This window comes from Trichosurus vulpecula, chromosome 5 (genome assembly GCF_011100635.1).
Source record: "Trichosurus vulpecula isolate mTriVul1 chromosome 5, mTriVul1.pri, whole genome shotgun sequence".
Classification (NCBI taxonomy): Eukaryota; Metazoa; Chordata; class Mammalia; order Diprotodontia; family Phalangeridae; genus Trichosurus; species Trichosurus vulpecula.
This window is the reverse complement of record NC_050577.1, coordinates 114398052-114412669: the sequence shown is the minus strand read 5'-3', so window position 1 is coordinate 114412669 and position 14618 is coordinate 114398052. Positions and strand designations below refer to the sequence as shown.

General features: G+C 38.1%; 1 protein-coding gene across 1 annotated transcript in view; it reads left to right on the top strand.

Moving 5' to 3' along the window:
- EXOC4 (exocyst complex component 4) overlaps positions 1-14618 on the top strand; it is an 890815-nt gene that overhangs the window by 223827 nt on the left and 652370 nt on the right. The gene's annotated exons all lie outside the window — the stretch shown is intronic.

Genomic DNA, 14618 nt, shown 5'->3' with positions numbered 1-14618 from the left:
CTTTATGTACTTTATGTTTCAGTCAAATTGACCTATTGTTCCCATAACTGAGTATGCTATCTTCCTCCTCAATGTGCTGTTGCACAGACTTTCTCCTGTGCCTGGAATCCACTTCCTCTCATTTCCTCCTGTTAGATTTCTTAGCTTAACGTCTTTCAAAGCTCAGATCAGATTCTTTCTTCTTATGCGATACTTTCCTAATATCTTCTTCCTTCTGAAATAATTTTGTATTTACTTACCTGTCTATGTGTTGTTTTACTGGAGTGGGCTGTAAGCTTCTTGAGGTCAGGGAATAATTTATTCTTGTTTTTCTTGTTTACAGCACTTCACATAGTGCCCTGCTTATAGTAGGTTATATAATAAATGTTGGTTGAATTGAAATGGATTAGAGGAGGGCAGTTTATTCTAAGAAATATTGATTCAAAAGATGTACCAGTTTGGGGACTTGCATTTCTATATTTAAACAGGGTATTTGAGTTAGCCAGACAGCCGACTTGTTTAACTTTGTTAGTGATGGGACAGTTGCAGGAAATGAAATGACTTTTTGCTTTGACATGTGACATTCCTGGGAGGTTGTTTTGGACCACTACCTGGGGGGCAGCTAGGTGATGCAGTGGATAGAGCACTGGGCTGGGAATCAAGAAGACTCATCTTCCTGGGTTTAAATCTGGCCTCAGACACTTACTAGCTCTGTGACCCTGGGCAAGTCATTTCACCCTGTTTGCCTCAGTTTCCTTATCTATAAAATGTGCTGGAGAAGGAAATGGCAAACCACTCTAGTAGCTTTGCCAAGAAAACCCCAAACAGGGTCCTGAAGAGTCGGCTATGACCAAAAAGAACTGAACAAGGACAATGACAAGCAGTTTAGAAGTGAGAGATAGTGAGTGTGACAGCTGCGTGGGGTGGGAAAATAAACCGGTTAGGAAAAAGTTTCCTAGTGGAAGTGGACCATGAGTTATGCTCAGTAGCATTAGTTCAGTTTGTATTGGTCGAAGGACGATGGTGGAAGCTTCCTGTTAAGGGAAGTGGAGAGTGAGGAGTTTAGATGATTAAAAACTGTATGATGCGAGCCCTCCCCTGTTCTGTCTTTTATTTTTCTTAGGAATACTCCCAAAATAGGATGTCAGAACTTTATGGATTCTTCTTATGATCAGGCCGGTATTTCATTTACAAAAGTAGCCTCCTAATATCTTAGTACAGATGTGAACCCAGTTTGCCCCGGACTAAACTCGTTAGCTTGTCAATCATTTAGTAATGCTTTCCCATAGAGATGTCAACAATACTACTTTTTTTTTGAACAGGTAAATGTATTTGCACTATAACTGTAAATTTCAGCTTCCCATATCTGAGTGTGTATGTTGAAGTAAAAATGACTCCATACATATTGCTCTTGTTTTATATAGTACTTTATAGTATGCAGAGTAATTTTTTTGGGGGGGATCAGGGCAATTGGGGTTAAGTGACTTGCCCAAGGTCACACAGCTAGTACGTGTGTCAAGTGTCTGAGGCCAGATTTGAACTCAAATCCTCCTGACTCCAGGGCCAGTGCTCAACTCACTGTGCCACCTAACTGCCCCCTGCAAAGTACTTTCATATGCATTATCTCCTTTGGCCCTGTGGACTAGGTGATATAAGTATCATTATCTCCATTTTATAAATGAAGAAACGAGGTTCAGGCAGTAGAATTGATTTTCCTTGAGGCATTCAGCCAGTAAATATTTGTTTCAGAACTTGAATCCTGGTTTTTTTACTTCAAGAAAAGTACTCTTTCTTGCTGCAGAAATGAACTTTGTGTTATGGTCCTTACCAATCAGAATTTTGATATGGCACCATTTTTGATGTAACCCACAGCTTGGGAATGCCTGTTTTATCCTGCATATTGGAGGAAGGGACTATTCACAAGTTCATACTAATGGAGGTTTTAATTGAACAATTGACTTTCATAATGAATGTAATTGAGTTCAGAACTATTGTATTACTGAAATGACTGTGTTTATTTTATTTTGTTTCCTTATAAAAATACTTCTTAGTTTTTATACCATAGAGAAATTGGGCTTCTAATTCCAGAAAATTAATTCTTAACTCCTTCCCTGCTTTTCTTCTTGTTCCTCTGTTTTTTTTTCTTTTTCTCTCATTTACTTTTTGGGGGCTGTTTTTGCTATTAAAATTGCTTACATCCAGATCACAGAACAGAAACCTGATATTATTAATTGGTATCTATTTGGAACCAATAATGTGTTCATTTTCTTCCTTGAAATGAACGCTCCCAAGGCCATGGTATGATGTTTGGGTTACGCTGGCAAATTGCTGTCAAATCTATGTTGAAACTCCTTAGGGAGCTATTTCATCTCCTTCATTGCCTTACCATCTTGGTTAGTAGGCTCAGCAATGAGGCTATGGGCAGTGCTGACTCATTATCAAAGTCTGAATGAGTGGAAGTAATAAATAGGAACATTGGATTTCTGAGTCTATGGACTGGGACCTGGTTGTTTGCACAGTGACCACATGAGGGGGTTCTGTACATGTTCTGCAAAATAGAAGATGCCATATAAACATGAACATATAGGTAACCACAGGAATTGAGAAAAGATATTTGGGTGAATGGTTGTGCGCTTGGGTAGAGAGGTTGGAAACCACTTCCTCGATGTAACTATCAGTTTGTTTTTTAAACTTATGAATACATTTACAAATCTAAAGTGACACTTGCAGTATATAAAGTTCAAACTTCTTAACCTGGTAGTCAAGTCTTCTCCATTCTGATACTAACCTATGTTGTGTATGGGGTATTCAAGGAGGACTAGCACCTCTGGTGTGAGGGCTTGCTGAGCCCTATTCAGGGCTCTTCATTCGCCTTTGGTGTCCACCTTCACCCAGCTCCTACCTGCAGCTCCAAAAAGCTGTAGCATGTGTAGCAGTCACATCTCAGCAAAACCATCTCATCAGATTGGTTAAACCCAGTCGAGGGTCATTGACAGGCCTCAGACCTGTAGGTGAGGTGGGGGGTTGCCCACCCCAAGGATGTGAAGACTTTCTCTGGCAGAATGAGCAGGTGAGGACAGTTTGTTCCAGTGGCCATGAAGACAGCTGAAGCAGGGTCTCTGGAACACTTAGAGCTTGTCAGACATCAGAGGCACCAAGGTAATCCACTGCATCCCAGACTGTTGCTGATAGTCTTGTCTTTTGTCTTACTACTGTACTTTGATGATTCTGGAAGGAGTGAGGCTAGTGTCTTGGTGCAACTCTTGCCTCGCCTAAATTTAGTTCATACAAGAGTCAAGACATCATCCCATGATGACATTGGTCCTCTTTGAAAAAGAAAGATGAACAGCAAACAACCTACCTTTTCAGCCTTACTATCTCCAACACTATTTTCCTTCACAAATACTAAGCTCAACTCACTGCGGACTGTTGGCTGTTTCACAGATACAACTCTTGATTTCCCACCTCAATGTGTTTGCTCATGCCATTCTTTACTCCTGAAGCTTCCCATCCCCCTTACAGAATCAAAAAACAACTTAAATAACTAATGGAATATTTGATGATCATGGCTGGGCCATACCAACATAAAAAATGACAATACTCTCAAAGTTACTTTAGAGTTTTAATGCTCTACTAATCAAAGTAAAAAAGGGATACTTTAACAATTCATATAGAGTAGAGGTCAGCAAACCCTTGGCCAAATCTGGGCTGCCAATGTTTTTGTACAAGCCATGAACTAAAAATGGTTTTTATCTTGGCAGCCTTATAAAATAAATGGCCAATTCCTGATTTAGAGGAACAGAAGATATAAAATATCAAAGGAAGTACTAAAAAGTTACTTATGAAGGGAGACTAACACTCCTAGATCCTTAAACTATATTGTAAAGCTTCCTTCAGACCAGTTTGGTATTGGTTAAAAATAAAAAGGTAGATTATTGAAAGAGACTAGACAGGGAAGAATGGGAAATGAAAACGGAATTACCCAGTGTTCGATAAACTCAAAGACATAGGTTACTTAGGAACTAGTTCCATGATTGATATGATAAGAACTCCTGAGGAAAACTGAAAAGCAATTTGGTAGAAGTTACGCTTAGACCAACCATGTACCCCTTATTCCACAGTAAATTCAAAATGTGTGTATGTCCTGAATACTAAAGCTCATATCATGAAAAAAATCAGAAGAGTAGCAGATCATATTCTTTTCACAACCATGTGTGGATATGAATTCTTAACCAAGCAATGGATAGAGAGATGCAAAAAAAAAGCATGTAATTTTGATAATGTGAGATCAAAAAACATTTGCCCAAACAAAATTAAAGCATCTAGGATAAGAAACAATTGAGCAGGGGAAAAAAATCTCCATATGACATGTATTGAAAAAGAGTTTGGTATCCAAAGTAGGTGGATAACTAGCAGGACTCTATAAGACCAAAATATTTTATAAAAGAGAAGTGGTTAATTACCACATGAAAGAATGTACCTAGTCAATAATAAGAGAAATGTAAATCAAAACAACCCTAAAAATTTACCCCACAATCAGCAAATATGTTGGAGTCATAAGATAGATACACAAATGCGTTGCTGGTAGAGTTGTGAATTGGTACATTTTGAAAATCAGTTTGTACTTATGCAAGTGAAGTGGCTATTGTGTCTGCATTCTTTGACTCAGAGATTCCACTCCTAGGCATATACCCTTCAGTAGTCATTGATAAAAACAAATGCTCCAAATACAAGGTATTTGTAGCATGCTTTTTTTGTGGTAGAAAAGAACTGGCAACAAAATATATGTCCATAGATTAGGGAATGGCTAAACACGTTCTGGGGCAGCTAGGTGGCACAGTGGATAGGGTGCTGGGCCTAGAGTCAGGAAGACTGATCTTCCTGAATTCAAATCTGGCCTCAGACTAGCTGTATGACCCTGAGCAAGTCACTTCACCCTGTATGCCTCAGTTTCCTCATCTGTTAAATGAACTAAAGAAGAAAAGGGCAAATCACTTCAGTGTCTATGCCAAGAAAATCCCAAAAATTGGGTCTCAAAGATTCGGACACAACTGCACAACAAAATAAACTGCAGTGTGTGACTATGATGGATTGTTACTGTGCTATAAAGTGCGATGAATATGATGACTGTGGAGAAGCATTGAAAGACTTGGAAGAATGGTTACAAAGTGAAGTAGAGCCAAGAACATAAGTGCTTGCAGCTACATAAGTAGAATTAATAACTTCCACAAAATAATTGGAGATGAATGTTGAAAATTACAAAGAACAAGCTTGTCCCCAAAGAAAAAATAGGAGAAAATTCTTTCCTGCATACTCTTTTGCAGAGATACTAGGTCCCTGAATGTGGAACATTGCATATACTATCAGATGGGTTTTGATTTATTATTGGTTTTGCAGATTTTATTCATTTCTTATTTTTCTTTAAATAAATAATTCTTTGTTATAAGAGGTGACTATCTAGGAAGAAGAAGGGAAATGGATATACCAAGGAAATTTAGGGGCAGCATAGGACAGAAAGATATCAGTAAAAATTTATTTTAAGAAATGTTTATTGTTTGAGTGATTCGTAACTGAGCTTGTAAGTTAACTCCTTGTAATGCTTTCGCTAATATTTATGGTCATAAATGATCTTTCCTTTCTAAGAATTTTGGTAGTAAATTCTTTGTCCCTTTCATATGTTTATCACTGGAAACTTAGCATAATAGTTCTTTGAGGTTTTTTTGCATGTGTTTCTGACCTCCCCTATTGACCATTGATAAGTATCTTATTTAGAGGTAGGTAGGTGGCACAATTGATAGAACACTGAGGTCTGTAGTTAGGAAGACCTAAGTTCAAATTTGGCATCAGACACTTACTAGCCGTGTGACCCTGGGCAAGTCACTTAACCCTTTTTGCCTCTGTTTCCTCGTTTATAAAATGAGCTAGAGAAGGAAATGGCAAACCATTCTGAGAAAACCCCAACAGGCATCACGAAGAGTTGGACATGCCTGAAATGACTGAACAACAACAGCAAAAAATATTTTATTTATCATTGTACCTTCCTCAGTGCCTAGTACCATGCTGTGTACTTTGGTGTTTTATAAATGTTCAATGAATCAAAATAGAGTGGTTGAGATCTAACATTTTAAATTCTAAGTAGGGAATACTTGTTCAATATGGGGATATTGTAGCCTTTCTATTGAGTTATAAATCTCAAATCTTGTTCCTGATTTACACATCATGAGCTTTTTGACTGATATCTTAGCAACTGCTAGTAAAATGTTACAGCAGACATTAAAGAGAACAATAGTGTTATATAAATTTTCAAGTACTTTCCAGCTGTGACTTTTTTTTGTGTGGTTTTGTCACTCCAGCTAATAATGCCTTTTAGGTTATTTTAGAATCCCTCATAAAATAGGACTTTTATTATGTTTGAGTGCTTGCCTACCAGAGAGAATTCTTGATACTTGAAACCAGGAAGTAAAGAATATGAAAGATTTAAAGTGACTGATAGCTAGCTAGGATCACAGTATGAACTATTTTACATTTTTGGTAGAGATTGTAGTGTACCCCGTAGATCTGCGGACATCAAAGATATAATGTCAGATGATTTCTTTGTGGACAAGGCACAACTTTATTGTGCCTCAGTTTTCTTATTTGGAAAATAGAAACTGGAATTCACAGGGGTTCAAGGAGGAGTATTTGTGTACTAATTATAAGCCATAAATCATCATGTAAATGTGAAAGTGTTATTTGTAATGAAGACATTAAATGGTTAGCTTCCATGAACTAGCTAATATGATTTGCTTCATTGTTCTCCTTTTGGAAGATTCAGCCTAATTCAAGCCAATTTCAGGCCTATCTGAAATACAATATAGAATTATCTCATTTTTCTAGGGATTTAAAAAACAACTTTATTTTTAATGTCCTGCTGTTATTACTTTTGGTATGAGAGCAATGCTTTACATAATTAAAAAGTATGTTAAAAAGCTAACGCTTGAAGCCATTAACAAATGGGGAAAAACTAACGCAAACAAAAACCCTGGTTGTCAGAGCTATATAGGACTTTATAGGTACGACTACTCTCTTGTTATGTATGGAGTCTGCACCTCTCTTCATTATTTAACCTGTCATTTTCAGCTGATGTATAGCTTTGTATTAGCAGCTACACCTTGCCACATAGGGCTTATTATTCAATTAATCAAACATTACATTTATTGAGTACTTTCCAGCTTTACTAAGGCCTAAGGGTTATACAAAGAATTCCTCATCTAAGGAGGCAGTTTGGTGGTACAGTGGATAGAGCACGACCTGGAGTCAGGAAGACATAAGTATAAATCCTGCCTTAGGCATTTACTGGCTATATGACCCTGGACAAGTCAGTTAACCTTCATCTGCCTCAGTTTCTTCCTTTGTAATATGAGGAGCATTTCCTAGGATTGTTGTGAGGATAAAGTGAGATATTTGTAAAGCATGTTGCAAACATAAAGTACTACATAAAAACTCACTGATTTTTATCATCAGTATTTTTAGCAGCCCCTTCCTTTAAGAAACTTCCTGATAGTTTGGTTTCAGAGACAACAGCATGAAATGATAACTGATAATAGATAGTACATGAGAGATAGGTTCTTTGAGTGTTATAGATAATAAGTGCCATTCAGATCAGCTTGGAGGAGAGGTCACCGTAGAATGGGGTACTCAGGAAAGATTTTTGTGGAGAAATTGAGACCTACTAGTCTATATGAGTAAAATTCACATAAGCAGAGGAGAGGGTGAGGAGAGAATTACAACCAGATAGATGTTCTGTGGAAAGACATGGGTGCAGAACCACGTAAAGCATATTCAAACAATGATGGTTAGCTCAGGCTGTCTAGAGACTCGTGTTCGAGTATTGAGGGAAGGTCAAAAGAAGAAGGCAGATTAGGATCAGATTGTAGAGTATTTTAGACCTATTATTAGACCCATATATACATTTGGACATCCTGCAGTAGGATATTGAAGGTTTATGAACAGAAGTGTAACCTATGAAGGCAGCAATTGAGGTAGATTACTCTGGCCTCTAGGTGAATTATTTATTGCAGGTAGGGCTGCCAAAAGCTTGGGCCATTCAGGAGGCCCAGCCTTTGAGGACCTAGGGTCACCTTCATTCCATTATAAAGCAATGGAGTAGGACTCGGGCAGAGGGTCCTTATCTATAAAGTAGAAATAATAACTGCCCTACCTATGCCAGAAGACGATTGTGAAGAAGGTATGAAACCAGAACAGAGTGGGGAATTAGAGCAGGAGGTAACATAGTGGAGAAATGGCAAACCAAGCTGCATTTGAAGCCAGCTTGGCCACTATGATCTTGGGCAAATAATTTAATATCTCTCAGCCTCTCTTTCCTTTGCTGTAAAGTTAAGTGTTTGACCCCTTGTACCCCCATAGTACCTTCTTGTTCTGGGTCTGTGGTTGTAAAAGAGAGGTACAAAGCATTACTAGCGTAACAATAATGTGGCTTGCTGCTACTGTGTAAGATCAATAAAACAAACACACAGAAGGGCTGCCAACACAGGTTCTTGATCTGCTTCTCTAAGGAAAGCAACTTTAAGGGGTTAACAGTTTCACTTTAATCAGACATACACATATCATTCACTTAGTTCAGGGAGAAAAGCCTGCACCCTGAACTTCAGAGCAAATACAAATAGAAATTACAAACAGAAAATGTCAACAGATCAAATAACACAATTCAACAGACAGGCTTTGTCTGATCACATACATAGTTACCAAAAAGAGAAGCACTAACATATGGATTTTCTTCAAAGCAGGGGGTGGGGAGGGCTCCAGAAGCTACCCACAACCTCCACACCAACACTCTTCCAGTGAGTGAGAGCCCCAAACAAAGTGCTAACCTCTGAGTTTATATACCCTTCTTAGGGCCTGAAGGCTTCACACCTAATCAGCAAAGGGGTGTGGTCTTGGGGCTTTACATCTAGTTAGCAAAAGCATTTGGGCCTGGGGCTTTTCACCTAGTAAGACTCTGAGTCTCTTGGCTCCAAGGTTGATGAAGCGATAGCTGTCCTGCAAGCTCACCAAGCTAAAGAAGCTGCCCAGAAAGAAGTTAACAGTGCCACTGGCGTTCCAGCCGTTTAAAAGAAAAGATCAGGGACCACGAAATGGAACCTCTGCTTCACCGAAGAAAAATATCTAAACATCGAAAAACTTAAATATTGTGAAAAAAATTGCAAAATATAAAATAAATAAAAAAAGGAAAGGAAACTTTGAACCTGATGTACCGAGCAAATGCCAGGTCTAGCAAACTTAATGCTAGTCCTAGATTACTTGTTGATTTAAAAACAAAAAACAAGAAAAAACAAAAAACCCCCCAAATAGTAAAATACACAAAAACAAATTAATGTTTTATAGTCCCTGGGGGAAAAGAATTTTCAGCACAGTACAAAAATTTAAATCATTCCTTTCTTTAATTTTTGTAATTCTTTACTGTGGAAAAGCTCAGAATATCACCACTGTTTTAGATAACAGAATTGATAGCTGAGCAAGGAAACGTAATTTGGATTATAAAATTCTTGCTTTAATAAAAATTCCTTAAACAGTGAAAAAAAAAAAAGACTTAAAGGCACTTGATTACTTTAGCATTCTAAAGAGAAAACAGTAAAAAAAAAAAAAAGTCCTAGCCTAATTACTATCCAACTAGATAGGAGGCCCTATTGCCCTTCCAATTGAGTACACTGCCCCCAATGTGATGAAGAGCAAAGAACATTAAATTTGAAGGCAGAGCATGTGGATTCAAATCTCAAACCTGCTTTTTACTAATTTCTGTGACTTTAGGCAAATTACTTAACCTCTTTGGGCCTCAGTTTCCAAAATGAGGGAATTGGACAAGGTGACCTCTAACAGAGCTTTTGTTTCTCATTCTTCCTGCTCTATACAGCTAGCCCAAAATTGTACTTTGTTTCCCTTTGGTTGGGGGTCGGGTAGGTGCTTAGGGCAGTTCCTTGTGGGGACAGAATTGGCAACCACAGGGAATTTTAACAGTTAACCAAAGGAAATCTTGCTGTAGAGGAAAAGGGAAAACCTGTTAGTTATTGGTCCTGTCACAGTATCTCATCCTACCATCCATCCTGGATGACTTCTTGCCATCTGCCCTGCCAGTGTGCATTCATACCCTCCTTACCCCCTTTCCTATGTTCTTCATTTTTAGCTGTGGGAATAGTAATCAGAGCCGTACTACCGTTGCTACTGGAGAACTATGCCAACTGACTCCCCTGTGACTTCCTAGAACAATACACCAGTCCCTGTGACTACCACTCCCTTATGTGTTGTCTTCCTTTCCTAGAATATAAGCTCCTTGAGAGAAGGGACAGTATTGCTTTTGTATCTGTAATCTTGGGGTTAACATAGTGCTTATCATAAGATAAGTGCTTAAGAAATGCTTTTCATTCATAGCTTCAAATCTGAGTTCCTTTGACCAAGTCTAGTACTTAGTCATATGGTCTCTAAGCTATAAAATATGTGGTGTTTTTTTTTTTGTTTGAGATTTTAATTTTGTTTTAAACTATTTTTTAAAAAAATAAATGCCTAAGGTATGTGAATATGTCTTTTTGCCCATGTCCTAACTATTCCTTACCCTGTTTCTTTTTATTCTTAAACATAATTTTAAAGCGACAATCTTGCTTTCACTCTGTGCCAAAAGGCTTGCTCAGTAAATTCTTCTAAATTTTTAGGCTTTGTGTTTTGTTTAGCTAGGGTCTCTTTAACTTTCTCTTTACAGAAAACCTTTCCCTACCTCAGGCTCTTTTCTCAGTTCTCTTAAAAAGGAAGCTAACAGGAAAAAACCAAAACAAAACCAAAACCACAGTGCCCCTGTGACCCTCTGTATGATCACTTCTCTTATTCCTGTTATTTTGTCTTACAAGGAAGATGCAAAAGGTTCTCTGCTAATATCTTGTTTTCACAGCAAGAAAGAGACATTTTCTCACTTTACTGTCTAGGAAAGATTGGAGGATCAAAGGATTTATAACTAAAATGGACAAGAGATAGAACAGTACTCTTCCTTTTTTTTCTGCCTTGTCTTTTAAAATGAAATTTACATAAGATCTCTGACCCAACTTAGCTAACAGTCTTTTACCATGTTGCCCTTAGGATTTGGCTTTAGATATTGCTGCAGTTATGCAATTTAAAGTGACCATATCTTTTACAATAGAACAGAATTTTTCAAGCAAGAAATCAAAAATAAATTAAACAAAAACATTAAAAATAGTGAATATATTAATGTACTTCACTAGTGTATTCATATATTGCACATTAGTATGTTACCACATTAATATATTTTAGGGGAAGGAGAAGGGCATACTGTTTCATAGATAATACACAGGAGGCACTGGAGTTTCTGGACTCCATCCTCTAACAGGTTCAGTCTTGATCTGGTCAGACAGGAAGGACAGGAAGACAGCTTTGGAGGGGTTAATAATCTTACTTTATTCTACTCTAGTCTTCTCACAAGGGTTGCTGATAATGGGAACACCAACTCCTACAGCATCCCCTAGTCACCCTTATCACAGGGGCCAGCAAGAGTATAGCAGGAGCTACAACTCCTACTGGATCCCCAGGCCTCAATGGGGGCTGGTTGGGGCAAATGTCATTTCCCCACAAGCCTTGATGGGGACCAATCAAGGCACATACAGTATTACCCTATAGGTTCCCCACTCACTGACCAGTGCCCACTTGCTTTACAGGGCAACAGACAAAGAAGGCATCTTGCCAACATTAAGCTCACAGGTTAACTTTAGCTCTATCATCATTCTGCACAAGTATAGTAAGTATCAATTATGTCACCCCTTATCTCACAGCACAACCTCAGTAGGACTGTCTATCACTATGATTCTAGGAATTATTACCTAGGATCCTTGGGGCTATTCTGGGAGTTATTATCTAACTCCTGGAAACTAGACATTACCATGGCCATGGCTCCTGAGAAACTGAACTCTAAAAAGAATAACAAAATCCTCCTTACTTACAAGTATGCACTTCTTTAGCTCCTACTATCTACTAGGCACTGTACTAAGCACTATTTTATTTGATCCTCACAACAGCCTTGTGTGGTAGGTGCTGTTATTTTCCCATTTTAAAGCTGAAGAAAGTGAAGCAAACAGAGGTTAAATGACTTGCCCAAGGTCACACAGTGAGTGCCTGAGGAGGTATTTGACTCATGTCTTCCTATCGACTGTACCGCCTCATTTCAGGCTGGTAAATTTGATTCTATTTACAAAGGGGAAATTAGGACCACTAAGTCTGCAGATTCTTTTTCACGCATTAAACCTTGGTACAGGAACAATGTCAGTTAATTTCAATCTGTAGGGAGATGTGGAGTTACGGCTAAGTGAACATAAGTACGTTTACCTGCCTTAGTAAGTAAAGTGTAATGGACTTAATTGGACTTTCTTCTGCAGCTGAAAGTATTGTAGTTGTTTTTGAAATATCAATCTTATTATGTAGCACTCCAGATGTATATATAAGTAGCATTTAGCCTGAATAATAAGAGCTGAAGTTTATATAACACTTTGAAGATTGCAAAGTACTTCCATACATTTTCTTATCTGAACATGTAGAGATCCTTAGAAGGTTTTTTTTTTAAGAACGTATTAACTATACAGTCCTCTTTTTCATAGAATTAGATTGGTGAGAAAATTATTGTGGTTTTGCTAAGTATTCTGGTTAATTGAAATTTATATTATAGCGTATTAAACTAGAAGGGACAAGGAAATTGAATGAATTCTACCACCTTTCATGCTCTAGATATTAAACCAGTGTGCTTTAAAAATACTTGCCCTTACAACTGAAGTAGATAGCCAGTGGTATGAAGCAGAGGGAAGAGTTCTGAATTTGGAGTCAGGAGATATGGGTTCATGTCTTAGCTCTACTACTTACTAAACTGTGAGACAGATAATGAATTGCTTGCGTATCTAAAAATTCTGCTTAGTTGAATGACTGTGAATAGGTTTTCTGGCGCTCTGGTGGACAGTCTCAAAAAGCAAGAAATTTGCCGTGCCTTTGATACCATCAGCTCTTACCTTTGTCAGGATCCCCTTTTTCTCTTGTGTTCATGATTTTCTCCTTTTCTACTGATTATTTCCTCCAGGTTAAAAACACTGCCTAGGTTTTAAAAAAAATCTTTCTTGACCCTGAAATCCCTCCAAGCTTATCATCCTATATAATCTGCTCCCTTTTACAGTACAGAAAACAAACAAAAAGCTTCATGTTTTACTCCATTTTCTCCCCTCCCATTCACTTTTCAACCTCTTGCTACCTGACTTCTGATCTTACCCCTCTAGTAAAATTTCCCTGTACAAGTTTATCAGTGATCTCTTAATTGCTAAGTCCAAAATGACTGCCTATCATTTCTCAAATTTTGGCTTCGTCCTTGACTTTTCCTCTTTCTTAGGGCCCATATCCAGTCATCTTCCAAGGGTACATGATCACTGATCTAGAGCTGGACAGGGCTCTTAGAGTTCATCTAGTCCAGCCTCTTCATTGTGTTGTTCATTCATTTCATTTGTGTCCAACTCTTCCTGACCCTATTTGGGGTCTTCATTGGCAAAGGTACTGGAGTGATCTGCCATTTCCTTCTTTAGTTCATTTTATAGATGAGGAAACTGAGGCAAACAGAACTAAGTGACTTGGCTAGGGTCACACAGCTAGTAAGTGTCTGAGGCCAGATTCGAACTCAGGAAGATAAATCTTCCTGACTCCAGACATAGTGCTCTATCTACTCTGCCACCTAGCTGCCCCTCATTTCACAGTTAATGAAACTAAGTCCCAGGGAGATTTAGTTACCTGCCTGAGGTCACACTCCTGAAGCACTTAGAATCTGGTCTGACATCGAAGATACTGAAGTCATCCACTGTGTCTGGGGCAGTCTTTACTTTTGTCTTACCACTGGCCTTCATGACTTTGGGAGAGAGAATAAGTCTAACCACTTTGTGCAACTCTGCCTCGCTTACATCCAATTCACACACAAGTCAAGACATCACTCAGTGATGTCATTGTCCATCTTTGAAGATGGAGGACAGACAACAAACACCCTAGTTCATCCATTTATTTCCTCTTACCTGGACAAATGAAGTAGCTTTTAAAATTGGTCTTTCTTTTATATAGTCTCTCCCTTTACCAGTCCATATTTCCCCATGTCTGGAATGCCCTTATTCCTCAATTCTGCCTCTTTGAATTCCTAACATCCTTTAGTGTACAACTTAGAAGCTACCTGATACATGAAACTTTTTCTGATTCCTTATTTTTTTATTTGTTTATTCTTTCTCCTTGAAATTACCTTGTCTTACTTGTATTTGCTTATCTGTGTATTTGTTGCATTCCTTTGTAGAATAAGATCCTTGAGGGCAGGGACTTTGGTTTTTGGTCGGCAGTGCTTAATACAAGGCCTTATAAAGGCAGATAATTAATAAATATTTGTGTAAGTGAAGGGCATGTATTTGCCCAAACATTCCATTCTTAGCAGTATTCCTGGGATTAGGGCAAAAACCTTTCTGTCTCTTGCTTTTCCATCATCTCTTTCTTCTTCCCCGTTCCTTTAAGTGGGGGGAACAGGAAATTGACCAGTTATTAAAATAGTTTTCAATTTAGAAAACAACTATGGAAAACCTTAA